Consider the following 15,232-nt stretch of genomic DNA (forward strand, 5'->3'; position numbering starts at 1 on the left):
AACACTATATTTGATAAATTAATTAATATAGTTTATTTCACCATTTAAGCCCACGAAATATCTAAATTTCAGTTATTCAACCCAAAAAATGCATAAGGTAAGAGATTCTAGAAGGAATCAAATTACCAAAATGGCATAAGAGATAACACTCGGTCATGGCTCCAAAACAACTAAAACAAGCTGAAAATTTAAAGGAGATTGATGGTTTGGAGGTTTATTAATGATAAATTGGTCATCTTACATGTGGAAAAATTAGTTGACTTCAAAGATGGATAACCTAAAACGATGACTTGGATCTGGATCTTAAGATCCACAGGATCATATGATCCACAATCTGGATCCTACAATCCTGATCTGGATCATCAAGGGTCATTTTAATATGGACCATTCGATATGGATTGTGAATCATAAGATCCTCACAATGATGGTGCACTCTTCCTATTTCCATGTCCATCAATCATGAGTTCCTCTCCAGTTGCTGAGGACTTTACCATGGCGCGAGGAATATTCATAATGAGGTCTAAAAGTATATTCAAGCAACGAAGCATGACACAAAACAGACACAAACAAATTCCATATTTTTAAGGAAAACTAGCAGCCTAAAGTTAACACTTGAAATGCATGAAATGAGGTTTTGTATATATATGAATATGGTGAGCATTCTCCTTGATCAAGTGGACTTATCTGATTAGTATAAATGTATGAATGCTGATGATGGAAGTGGTGCATAGAGCATGAGCAAGATCCAAAAAGGAGGGAATGAAGAATTCCTTTGCCTAAGAAAGTATTCACCAAGCATGGTTCCCCAAACAAGGAACTGGACAATTGGAAGGATGCCAAGTATCTGATAACAAACTTATCTCCATTTGTAAAATGTAATGGGCAAAAAAAAAAAAAAAAAAAAATCTTTAGAAAATGGAGCTAATGTGCAGAAGTGCTTCTTACAAAGTAAATTACTTCACAGGCATTTATGCCAAAAGGTATTCGGTAATAAGAAGAAAATCTAAGTACAAAGCAAAGAAGCAACAAATCTTCAAAAAGAAAATCATTAGATAAAAAGGAATTAAACAAAGAGGCTCAAGCTGTTTCAACAATGTCCAAGACATCTCTTATGAAGATATGCTTAAGGTTTGAAGTGGCAAAATAGTACTGATGAAAGTGAAACCTTGACCTCACTTAATGATTTATTAGTTAAGACAAAGATAAATTTAATTAAAGACAACTTAATAGAAAATTCAGAGTTTAGGAATATGTAAACAGGAGCCGAAATGTACCAATCATCAGAGGTTTAGGAAATATTCAGAAGAGTGCCAAGGATCCAATCATCAGAGGTTTAGGAAATATTCAGAAGAGTGCCAAGGATTGGGAAAAGTACTAGAGTAAAATGTGCAAAAATCGCCAGAAAATCATAACTCATCAAGCCAAAATACCATTCTTACCCAAATTCTTGATGGGTTGCATCAACTTCCTATTTTAGCAAGAAACTAGCCAAGCTTGGGTACATGAAACCAATATCATATTTTCTTGCTATTGAAAATACCACAATTGATGTGCTCTCACCAACACAAGTGCACGCATGCACATACATGCGCGCACACAAGCATGCAGATAACAGACTACTGAAATAATAAACTTATATTGAAAGGAAGAAGATAGGCAGATAAATGTGCACAGTATGAGTAATCCCAATAAAGTAGTATGTGAAATAATTCACTGAGTATCAGAGCCAGGAATTCTGCATAGTGCAAGTTCAGAAGGGTAACAACTTAAAAGATTGAATGAACATACAAAGCATGACTGCTTAATATATGAAAGCCTCTTATGTGAGACAGGCCAAGTGCATCATGAAACAAATCAAAGGTGGATCATATTTATAAAGCCATGTATAATAGGCTAAGAGATAATGCTATATTGACAACTTTTGTTACAAATAAGCATCGAAACTGTTCAATCAGGAAACATTTAGCAGCATTATTTATATAAGGTCTCAATGCAAGAATCTCTAGTTAGAAAACTTGGAAAGTTGGTGCACACATAACAGGAAAACTATCACCGTCAATAAAATGCTAAGGTTATCCTCACATTTTAGTATATAGAGTAGTAAGTGGCAATGAGAGACAAGTTGAAACCATATTTGTAGTTTACAGTAAAGGAAGTAAGCAATACTGCACCATGGTACAGTAAAGGAAATGAATAGTATTACACCATGATAGGGAAGATGAACAATAAAAGCATAAATAGGAGTAGTCTGAACAATCATCAACAGCTGAAATTGAATAGAGATTATAAGTATAAATAAGGCCAAACCCCAATTGATCACAACCAGTGCCTATTTCATCACTCCAACTGAAGGTGCCTGTTATACCAAACTGGCAATCTAGAATGTCTGCATGAATTTGGATCCTCATTGCTTGTCACACTAGATGTAATCGTGAGCTGTAATTGATTGTTATTGTAGGCGGTTAAAAATAAACCTAATTCACTACTATATAGTTAGCGTGAATTCGAGTCGTATCCACAAGGATTAGAGGGCTGAGATGCAATTAACTAAGCAAAAGAGAAAATTTAGATTCTTAAAAGTTGGTGGTATTTTAATTAAAACTAACTTACATCATAGGTGAAATTGAGGGAAATAGATAACGAAAAAGATGTCTTCAAGTTTTCACATGATCACAGACATAAATTTTGATATTTATTTTTTTTCTAAGCAATTAAATTCATAATCATTTAGGAGTCTTACAAACAAATTTCTCGCATAGGCTATCTTGCAGAGTATGAACCATATCCTGTCAAAATCATGACCCATCCCAGAAGTATAGGCTATCCAACGATTAGATTGTACAGATCCTAATAGATTATGTAAACATCAAATCCTAGAATATATTACTTTTGCTGAGCATGGACCATATCCTGTTAAGATCATGATCCATCCCACCTATAGGTAACTTATTTAGGAATCAAGCATAAAAAAAATTGAATAGAACTTGAAAGCATTTTAGTAATTGCAGAGAATATAAAATAAATACATAAAATTATGTAAAGACATCTGTACTCCTCTACAAACTACATCTTAGCTAAGCATGATTCGGACTGGATACATTTTCTGAAAAATTTAGAATCTTGTCACAGCACCTCCTCTTTCTGAAGTGCTCTCCTTCTTCTCCACTCTCTCTATCTCTCAAATTCTAAAACAAAACCTAAAAAAATAAAAAAAAAACTTCTGCAGCTGTCCTGCTGCTTTTCCTTAGGGCCACCCCAAGATTTTTATAGCCTTCTCAAGATCCCAAAACCCTAGCTGCCTCAAGTCTCATGTCCCCTTCTAAAATATTTTCCCAAAAAGACAGAAATTATTGAAACACCAGTAGGAGGATCATGGTAGCTGGTGAGAAGGGCAAACACATAGTTCTAGCCATTGTGTCTTGCTTGGAGAAAGAGGAACAGGGGGAAAAAGAGATGCTTGTTAAAAAGGCCTACAAGCCAAAGGATATAGGTATTCAGAATTCACTTTTAGTCTTCTTAGCTCGGTAATCAGGTTCAGTTGTTGTGGATTTGCCCCACCATTTGCAAACCTAGTTGCTTGCTCATTTTGATATGGCTGAGGTGTTAAGAAATATGTCCCAATATCAATTGTCAGCCTGTTAATGATTGTGCTTACAATGTGCTTGCTCGTAAAAGGTATGGGTATAAGTGTCACTTAGACTTGAAATCACCAAGACGACTTGTAAGCAATTTACTACTTTAGTGCTAGACCATCTGAATTTTTAATTCAATGATGGAAGGTTACTGGGTGCAGTCAGGTACTTATCAAGTCGGTGTGTGAGTCAAAATATAATTGATCCCTCTGAATTGGTAGGAGATATGCATCAGTGTATTTCAATTTAGTAAAATTTTGATCAAGATAATCCATGTGATGGATTTGAAAGATTGAAATACAATGTGGATGACTATAGTAGGATTGACAGTTAAACCCTAGATCACCTTGAGCATTAGAGTCAAAGAGATGAATTATACGGTAACCATATGCCAGTAGATTCTAGAATATTGCTTTACAATCTTTCGACCTATCCGGACGTCAGCATTGCTAGATGGTTATATCGATTAGTATAGAAAGTTATTCCTATACTATCGACTTAGGTTCGAACCTATGGGGTCACACATATTAGAAGATTTGGTCTGATCTGATGGTTGAAGAGTTCAATTGGATTGTGATTCTGGTGAAGAGTCTCATTGGGACTGGGACTCTGGTGGAGAGTCCCACTAGACTGAGATTCTACTATTAATGAAGAATTAATTAGCAATTAGATTGCTAATTGACTCAATTTGATTGAACAAAGAACTTTGAATCAAGTTTAATTGAATTGGATTCAGTTTGACTTAGTTTGAGTTTGATTTGATCAAGCTTAATTACAAAAAAATTTTGATCCTGATTTGATCAGGACTTGGGCTCAGCTAATTCTTAATTGGGATAGAAATTTATTGAGATAATTGGGCTCCTAATTAGATTAGGTTCATTTTTATCATTGGGTTCAAATCAGATTTGATTTGGTTTAGAATTAAATCAAAAATGAAGAGTCCAAGCCAATGGGACTCTATCTCTTTCTCCTTGCACCACCTTGGATCCACCTCCTCTCTTCTCAATACCAAAATAGTTTTGGCATGTGATTTTTGGCATGAAGAGAGAGGGCCCAGTAAGGGTGGGCGGCAAAGCATGATGAGTCATGATCTTATCTCCTACTTAATTTGAATGCGATTCAAATTAGTGATAAAGAGATAAGAAGGAAAGAGATTTTTATGTTTGGAAACAAGGGTGGTGCTAAGGGATTTTTTTCTTGAATTCTTTGAAGAGTTTTTTGGCATGAGAAATACCTGATCTCCTCCTCATGCCAAACATTTGTTTTTGAAATTTTGGGATGCCAAAATTATTGGCGTGGACTCTTTGGCACCCTCTCTTTTGACCAAAAAATCCTAGCCCCTTGTTATATAAAGGGGGCTCCAATAGTGGATGCCCCATAGGTTATTCCTTGCTAGTTTTATTTTTTCTTCAGAGCTCTTTCTTTTCTCCTCTTTCTCCTCTAAATCTTCTCTTCCTTTGGAGTGTCCAATAGATCAAAAAAAACAAAGACAATTCAGCCTTTGAAGATCCTTGCAAGCTAGCACTTCTAAGAAGCCTGATCTGTGCCGATTTTCGTGTGGATATTCTGATCTGTGCCGATTTTCGTGTGGATATTCTGATCTGTGCCGATTTTCGTGTGGATATTCTGTAGAGGTCGGACGTCTTCGTGCGGCTGTGAGCAACTAGAAGAGACTCTCTCTTACATGAGTTATTTGTGAAGATCAACAATCCACAATCTAGTAACGAGTTTTGAACTTGTTAGACTAGTATTGATAGATCTAAATGTTAGATCTAGTTTGCAGCATCGATTAGATCGATGTAGTTTTTATTTTCAGATCTTAAGTGCATGTTAAATCATATTATAGATCTTGACATGATAGTTTAGATTAGATATTATGCATATAAATTAGATCAAATTATTTAATCTAACAGATCCATTGCGAAAAATTTTAATTTTGCATGCATAGTACTGCCCTATCTTTCCTTCAATTGGTACCAAAGCTTGTTCCGTATGATATGATTTAATATACTTTTAGATCTGATTATATGCTATTAGATCTGATTATATGCTATTAAATCTGATTATTTATTATTTAGATTAGATCTAAATATATTTTAATTTTTAGATCTGATATTTGATTAGTTCTGTACATGTTAGATTAGATGATCTGAGTAGTAAAGTACTCGGATTGGGTAATCACTAGGCCGTCTGATCATCGGAGCAAGTAGGATTACATAACCCTCTCCTCTCACTCAATGGGGTGCTCTTATGGTGTGTGGATGTGTTATTGTGAGGTCCCATGAAGAAAAAATCGAAAGAAAAAATTTACTTTCTTACAAAATTTTAGATTTTGAAATCCTAAGATTTATTATATATGATGCAAGTTGCAAAGAAAGTTAATTACATCTAATCTTGATAATCAAAATTATTTTGATTTAAAATTATAAAAATTTAGATATGATCTAAAAAGATTTTATGATTTAATGTAAAAAGTTTACATGAGAATAGTTTCAAAACCTAAATCATGTTGATGCTAAACTTAAGTAAGAATTAAGTGTTAAATCAATTAGATCTAGAATTATGATTTAAGATCTAATGACACTGCATAAAATATGGGGCATAGGTTAGCTCAAATCAGATCCTCTTAATTGGATTAGATCTAAGATTAAAATCAAAGAATTAATTGACCATGTAGAGAAATTGATTAAATCTAATCAAATATTAAATTAGATTAAATCAGAATTTTTCTAATACAATAGTTGTAGATAGTCAAATTCATGTCTTTGATTAGACTAAATAGATCTTGATTGTGGCTTAGTGGTTGAACCCGAATTATTAAGTTGGTCAAATCGAAACTAATTAACTAATTGGTGTCTAAGGTAAGTATAGCATTTCGATCGGTGGTTTTTAATTGAGAGCGGTTTACCTGGCCATTTCAATGATATCTAAGGCAAGCTTAGTAGATTCTCCAATCGATCTCACTTATCTGACCAATTTGGTGAGTTATGTCTTGATTAGATCACTAAGTGATTCAAGTTGACCCATGCCATTAAAGTTGATCAGTATGACTGATCTGGATGCCATTTCAATCAGCATGATTTTTATCCGATTCAATGACTTAGTGAAGTTAGTGGGAGGATTATAGTTTACTGGTTGATCTCTTCTTTTCTCTTCTCTTAATTCATAAATTAAATTCTTTAAATTATTAGATCCCTAAAATGAGATAGTTATGGTGATAATTAAATCATAACCTCCCATTAAGTTGGATGATAATGGATCCATTAGTATGATGATCATTGGAGGTCCAAAGGCTTAGTGCTCATTTGCTATTGGAATTATCATTCATAATATGATGACTTAGTCGACTCTCTCTGTCAAGTGATCAGATTAGTCGGCCAAAGTCGGACCTGATCACTTGGTAGTTAGATTCGTAAGTATGATCATATTAATGGTTGGACCTAATCAGGACTTACAGAGAAGATCAAAGTCAATTGAAAACTTATCTGAAGCTAAATCAATTATTAAAAATTATTTAATGAAATAATTAATTAAAGAACCTACCCATGGATGCACATGGGTGAGCTGGCCAAAGTCAGACTCGTGTGCAGTCTGTGTGGATTCTAGTACCCGCTAAGAAATTCAAGTAATTTTTCGAATTGAAGATAGAGACTATCAATTAATATAAAATAGTGAAAGAATCTTTAGACTAAAGTCTATGTCTTTAGGTTTAATTAATTCATATACTGATTAGGTTTTGATTTTTTCTTTGTACAGATATGGCCTCAAACTTATCGTTCCGATCATTGTTGGACAGTGAGAAATTGATGGGACCCAATTTCGATAACTGGTATCAAAAACTTAAAATCGTCCTGAAACACAAGCAAATTTTGTATATCATTACAGATCTGATATTTGAGGAGCCTGCTTCCAACACCCGTGGCACAATTCGAGATATTTATTTCAAGTGGCTCAACGATCATACTACGGTGCGTTGTATAATGCAGGCAGCAATGAATGATGAGTTTAGCCAAAAGTTTGAAAGGCTTAGCCAGAGGATATGCTCAAGATATTGAGAGAGTCTTTTGATACTCCCGATGATGTTAAGTGGCACAAGACTAGTTGCGTCATTTTTAATACTCGGATGAGGAAAGAAGCATCGATCACCGATCATGTATTATACATAATCGAACAGATCGAGCGATTGAGCAAGCTCGGCTTCTCCTTGTTGGGAATAGTGTCCCAAAGCCAATCGTCAGCCTGTTGACGGTTGTGCTCCTTTTGTAGTACATGAATTATAAATAAATAAAAATTATTTTGGTTTTTTTTTATCATAAATATTTCATCTTCTAATGAACTCCTATATTGTGGTGAAGTCCTTAGGACTATTTAGACTCGACAAAGGAGGATTTGTCACTTAGTCCTTAAACCTGTTCCGGATCAAATGATACGTTGTTACCAAGGACGACAACGTTTATCGAGCATAGGTCGTTGTGTGCCATATAGGTTGGTTGTCTTCATAACCAAGGAGTGTAGAGATACTGGTATGGCATACAGGTGAGATGTAATGGTACATCTGCACTGAACGTGACCGACTCCAGAGCTATTTCTGCTATCAAGATTTGCTCCGATGGGATATGGGTATAAATGTCCCTCCGACTTGAGACCGCCACGGTGACTTGCAAGCAACTCACTGCACTTAGGCACTAGACTACCTGAATTTCTAATTCAGTGACGGAAGGCTGCTGGGTGTAGACAAGTACTTGACTTGTCGGTGCGTGTGTCAAGATGGAATTGACCACTCCAGTTTAGGAGCTGTGTACAGTCGTATTTTAATTTAGCAAAATCTTGACCAGGGTAGTCCTAGTGAGGAGTCACAGGACTAATTGAGTTGAGCACGATTCGGATGATCTTATCAGGATTGACAGTTTAATCCTGAGTTGTCCTAAACACTGGGGTCAAAAGGGATGAATTATACGGTAACCATATTCACGTAGGTTCTGAATGTTGCGATTGCGACTATTCGACCTATCCGATCGTCGGGTACCATTGCTAGATGGTCACTTCGATTAGTACAGGAATTGGTTCCTGTGCTACCGGCTTAAGTTCGAACCTGTGGGGTCACACACATTAGAGGTTCCTTTCTGATCTGATGGCTGATTATGAGTCTTATGTGTCTGAGACTCTATGATTGAGAATTAGGATTCTCTGATCATGAGTTCCACACATTTTGGGTACCAGGGTCAAAATTTTGAATTTCAAATTTTAAATTTGAAATTTGAACTCTTCGATCAAGGTTTCATATTGATGGACTTTGATACCCGATTGCCCATCGGATTTGTACTCAATAATTATGAGAGGTTTTACTAGTGATTTGATCGCTAATTAACTCAATTTGATTGAGTAATTATTTTTGGATCAAGTCCAATTGAATTGGATTCAGTTGGGTTTGACCCGATTAGGTTAAGAGTTGACCTAATCGTCGAGATGGTTTGGTCCCTGATTTGATCAGGGGTTGGGCTTAGTCAATTTCTGATTTGATTGAGATTTTATTGAGCCTAATTAAGCCTAATTAAATTGGGTTTAATTTAGTCTAATTGTGCTTAACCTATTTTGATTAGGTTGGTTCAATTAAGATCAAACCACCATTTGAATTTGAATCCCTGCACCACCTTAAATCTCTGCGCCCATTTAAATTCACGAGAAGAAACTTCTCGTGAATTTTTTCTCACGCAAAGTCCTTCTCACACCCACTCTTGTGCACCAATATTTGGATAAAGATGATTAGTTAGCCATTCAAATTCAAAGCGTGTTTGAATTTGAATGGATAACTTATCTCTTGTGCATACATGACATTATCCACTTTAGCGCCCCACATCTCACACGAGAAAGAGTTTCTCATGAAACCTTTCCACGCACAAAGCAAACTCACACCTTCTCTTCTCACGCCCAAGTGGATAGGGATGAGTTGATTTTAGTTTGAATTCAAATTTGATTTGAATTCAAATGTGTAACAACTTGTCTTTATCCTCTCACGCGGATAAGACACGTTTTGAACTATTTTAAAAGAGATAGGGAGCTGGGGCGTGCGTAAAAAAAATTTTGAGAAAGAGAGTGGGGTGTGAGGAAGTTTATACATGAGGTGAAGGTCCAAAACCTTCCGAGAGAAAAAGAAAGAAAAGAAAGAAAATTGGGCGCAGGGTTTTCAGTGCAATCCCTAGGGTTTCAGTCAGGGGTTCGGGAAGTGAGATTGGTGTGCCACGAGTGTCGTGAGTCCACCAAATTTCAGGAAGAGATTCATCAGTCTCTCAACCAATCGTGTAGACGATCCAGAGTGTCCGAGGAGTCGGCACACATCGATCGAAGGAGTTCGATCAACATCAGCCATCAAAATGGTGAAATCACGAACTAGCATTCGTGAGGAGCCGATCAGATGGGAGCTTCGTGTGGACGATCCGCAGAGGTCAGACACTAGTGTGGCTGTGGCGTGATGATCAGAGCTCCCTGACGGTGATTAGATTGCGGTGATCGACTACCCGTAAAAGGTGATGTGTTCTGAACACAGTACAGTAAAAAGTTTACTGTTTCAAATTTGAATTTCAAATTTAAATGCATGCTGTTGTATCATATTTAGATCCTAGTATAGGGTTAATTAGTATTAATTAATGAGATTAATTAATAATTCTACTGTAAAATAGTAATTTTAAAAAAAAATTAAAATTATCATTTTGCCCCTGCACTGAATTTTTGCTTTACCCCTTGTGTGAACAGCTGGGGAAGGATGCGATCCTGAACTCTCTACCTAAATTTTACTTACCATTTCTCAGTCATTTGAGAATGATGAAGCCTGTAGTCAACTATCACGATCTGTTGGGGTTGGTATAGGCTTTTGAGAAGGATCACCAGCTCCACAAAGAGACGGTGAATATAGTGGAAAGATCTTCTTCGGGTGGGCATCGTTCCTTTAAGAAAAAAAATAAAAATAAAAATAAAAAGATGCAAAGTGCTGGAAGTCAGTCCCAGAAGTCCAAGTTAAAGATCGATCAAAGTCAGGTAGAGTGCTTCTATTGCAAGAAGCAAGGTCATTGAAAGAGAAACTGTCCTCAATATTTAGCTTTCCTTGATCCGAACAGATCAAAGAAGAAGAAGCAATCAGTTACTGAATAAGGTAATTATATAATAACACCTTGTAACTTCTCAGTTTTTGATACAATGACCTGCGCATTGGATACCGATAGTCCTATTAACATGTGCAATTCATTGCAGAATCTTTTGATCAGTAGGAGATTTGAAGACGGTGAGAGATTTCTGAATGTTGGAGATGGAAGATCAGTTCTAATTTTAGTTTTAGGAATTATCAAGCTTGTATTCGATTCTCAATTTATTGATCTAAATGATTGTCATTACTGTCCCAGTTTTCTTTTAAATATCATTTCTGTAGGCCATTTGGCTAAATCAAATTATGAAATTTCAATAAAGAAAAATTTTTGTGATATCATTTGGAATGGTGTTGCTATAGTGCATGAACAGTTGAACAATAGAATTTATATTGTATCACGGCCTAATGTAATGTACACCTCTAATAAACGCCCTAGAATAGTCGATGTCATGGATGCCTACCTTTGGCATTGTAGGCTAGGTGATATCAACAAGAACAGGATAAATAGGTTAGCTCAAGAAGAAATTTTTGATGACAATGATTATGAATCATTACTAATCTGTGAGTCTTGTCTACTTGAAAAGATGATCAAGTCATCTTTTACTGAAAAAGGTGAACGAACCAGTGATATTCTGGATCTGGTACATACTGATGTATGTGGTTATGAGCACAAGTGTCAGAGGAGGATATCACTATTTCATTACATTCACAAATGATCTATCTAGGTATAGGTACGTCTGCTTGATGAAACACAAGTCTAAATCATTTGAAATATTCAAACGGTTCTATAATAAGATAGAGAAACAAACTGAAAAAAATATTAAAACTTTTCGATCAGATCGAGGAGGTGAATATTTTTCTGATAAATTTTTGACATATCTTAAAGAGAATGGGATTCTCTCTCAATGGACTCCTTCTGGAATGCCACAACATAATGGTGTGTCGAAAAGGATAAATCGAAACCTATTGGATATGGTTCGATCTATGATAGGCTTTTCTAGTTTGTCGATATCCTTTTGGGGATGTGCACTCGAGTCGATTTGTTATGTGCTTAATATGGTTCCTAGTAAATCTGTAAGTAAAATACTATATGAGATATAGACGGGACGTAAACTAAGGCTCTCTCATCTTAGGATTTGGGGGGGTGTCCAGCTTATGTCAAACGTTTAAAACTAGACAAACTTGGAGCCAGATCTGATAAATATATTTTTATAGGATATCTCAAAGAAACTAAGAGGTATTATTTCTACCTTGCTGATGAACAAAAGGTGTGTCTTAGGACAGTCTTTTTAGAAAAAAAATTTCTTAGAGAAGGGATTAATGCCTCTAAGATTAAACTTGAAGAAGTTCAACAGATAGAACCGACATAATCTAGTGAACCCATAGAATCAAATTTGATGATGTCAAACTCAAAACCTATTGTAGAGGCACCGTTAAGAAGATCCGATAGAGTATCACGTCAATCGGACAGATACTACAGTTTTTTGATCCAAGACAGGAATCCTATTAAACTCGATGAGAATAATGAGGATCCAATCACCTATATGGATGCAATGCAGAGGTCCGACTCTGATCAATAGCTTGAAGTCATGAAATCCAAAATGAAGTCCATAAAGATCAATGATGTGTGGACATTAGTTGACCCACCTGAAGGGATTAAACCCATAGGATGTAAGTGGATTTTTAAAAGGAAGAGGGGCGCAGATGAAAAGGTGGAGACATATAAAGCTCGTTTGGTTACCAAGGGTTATCGTCGATGTTATGATATTGACTATGACGAGATATTTTCTCCTGTAGTAATGCTCAAATCCATTCAAATTATGCTTGCGATAGTAGCATACATGGACTATGAAATTTGATAAATGGATATGAAAATAACTTTTTAAATAGAGAGCTAGAAGAAGAGATGTATATGATACAGCCTGAATGTTTCACATCCACATATGAGTTCCAAGTGTGCAAGCTTCAAAGATCTATCTATGGATTAAAGCAGGCATTTAAGAGTTGGAACATGCGTTTTGATAAGATTATCAAAACGTATGGCTTCATTAGGAACAAAGAAGGACTCTGCATTTATAAATGGATAAATGACTCTGTGGTTATATTCCTCATTATGTATATGGATGACATTCTCTTAATCGAGAATGACATCCCTGCATTACAACAAATAAAAGTTTGGTTATCATCTTAGTTCTCTATGAAGGACTTGGAAGAAGCATCCTACATCCTTGAGATGAAGATCTATAGAGATAGATTAAAAAGATTACTTAGATTATCCCAGTCCACATACATTGATACCGTGCTGAAGCGATTCAGCATGAAAAATTTCAGAAAAGATTATCTCCCAATAGACCATAGAATTTTTCTCTCGAAGAGAGATTATTCGACAACTTCTCAAGAGAGAGAGCGTATGAGTAGAATTCTATATGCTTCGACAATGGATTCAATAATATACGCCATGACATGTACAAGATCAGACGTGGCATACTCACTAGGGGTAGTAAGTAGATATCAGTCTGATCCAGGAGAGAACTACTAAAAGGTTGTAAAGACTATCCTTAAGTATTTAAGAAATACTAAGGACCAGTAGCTTGTTTATGATGAAACTGACTTGAAATTAGTGAGGTTCATCGATTCTAGCTTTCAGTCAGATCATGACGATAACAAAAGTATGTCAAAATATATTTTTATCCTGAACGATGGAGCAATCTACTGAAAAAGTTTCAAGCAGCACATCATGGTTGACTCTATTTGCGAGGTGGAGTATATCGTGGCATCCGATGCTGCGAAGAAAGCTAGATGGTTGCGAAAGTTCATCGATGAGCTCGAAATGGTACCCTCCATTGATGGCCCTATCCTATTATACTGCGACAGTACTGGAGCCATTGCTCAAGCCAAGGAGCTGAAGTCCCATCAACACACCAAGCATATTCTGCACGGCTACCACTTTATCGGAAGATCATAGATTGAGGTGACGTCGACCTTCAAAAGATCGACGGAAAGGAGAACCTAACCGACCCATTTACTAAAGCTCTCGAAATTAAGGAGTTCGATGATCACAAGTCGAAGATGGGTATATGATATTGTATCGATTGGCTTTAGTTCAAGTGAGAGTTGTTGAAAAATATGTCCCAAAGTCAATCGTCAATCTGTTGATGATTATGCTTATAATTGTAATTGTATATAAATTTTTATTAATAAAAATTATTTAATTTTTTATCATATTTGTCCATCTTATTTGAACTCCTGTATTGTGATGAAGTCCTTAGGACTATAATTAATCAACAAAGAAGAATTTATCATTTAATTCTTAAAATATGTTTGCGATCGAATGAATGCTATTAATAGGATGATAGCAATATCGAGTATAGGTCGTTGTGTGCCATATGAGTTGGTTATCTTTTTAACCAAAGAGTGTGAAGACACTGGTATGACATGCAGGTGGAATATAAGTGTACATTCGCACCAAACGTGATCATTTGTCGAGCACTCTGCTGTCAAGAGTAGCTCGTGAAGGATATGGGTATAAGTATCTCTTAGACCTGAGATCACCACAATGATTTGTAAGCAATTCATTATACTTTAGTGCCAGACCATCTAAATTTCTAATTCAGTGATGGAAAGTTACAGAGTGCAGTCAAGTACTTATCAAATCGGTGTATGAGTCAAGATGAAATTGATCCCTCTGAATTAGTAGGAGATATGCATCAGTATATTTTAATTTAGTAAAATCTTGATCAGGATAATCCATATGATGGATTTGAAAGATTGAAATATAATGTGGATGACTATACTAGGATTGACAGTCAAACTCTAGGTCATCTTGAGCATTAGGATCAAAGGGATGAATTATACAGTAACTATACGCCAGTAGGTTTTAGAATGTTACTTTACAATCTTTCGACCTATCCGAACGTCGGATCCTATTACTAGATGGTTATATTGATTAGTATAGAAAATTATTCCTATGATACCGGCTTAAGTTCGAACCTATGGGGTCACATACATTAGAAGATTTGGTCTGATCTGATGGCTGAAGAGTCTAATTGGATTGTGACTCTGGTGAAGGTCCCACTGAGACTGAAACTCTGATGGAGAGTCCTATTGGACTAGGACTCTACTATTAATGAAGAATTAATTAGCAATTAGATTACTAATTGACTCAATTTGATTGAGCAAAGAGCTTTGTATCAAGTCTAATTGAATTAGATTCAGTTTGACTTAGTTTGAGTTTGATTTGATCAAGCTTAATTGCAAGAGAAATTTAATCCTAATTTGATCAGGACTTGGGCTCAGCTAATTTCTAATTGGGTTAGAAATTTATTGAGATGATTGAGCTTCTAATTAGATTAGGTTCATTTCTATCATTGGGTTCAAACCAGATTTGATTTGATTTAGAATTAAATTGAAAATAAAGAGTCCAAGCCAACAGGGACTCTATCTCTTTTTTCTTGCACCACCT

This window comes from Elaeis guineensis, chromosome 12 (assembly GCF_000442705.2).
Source record: "Elaeis guineensis isolate ETL-2024a chromosome 12, EG11, whole genome shotgun sequence".
In the NCBI taxonomy this organism is placed as follows: Eukaryota; Viridiplantae; Streptophyta; class Magnoliopsida; order Arecales; family Arecaceae; genus Elaeis; species Elaeis guineensis.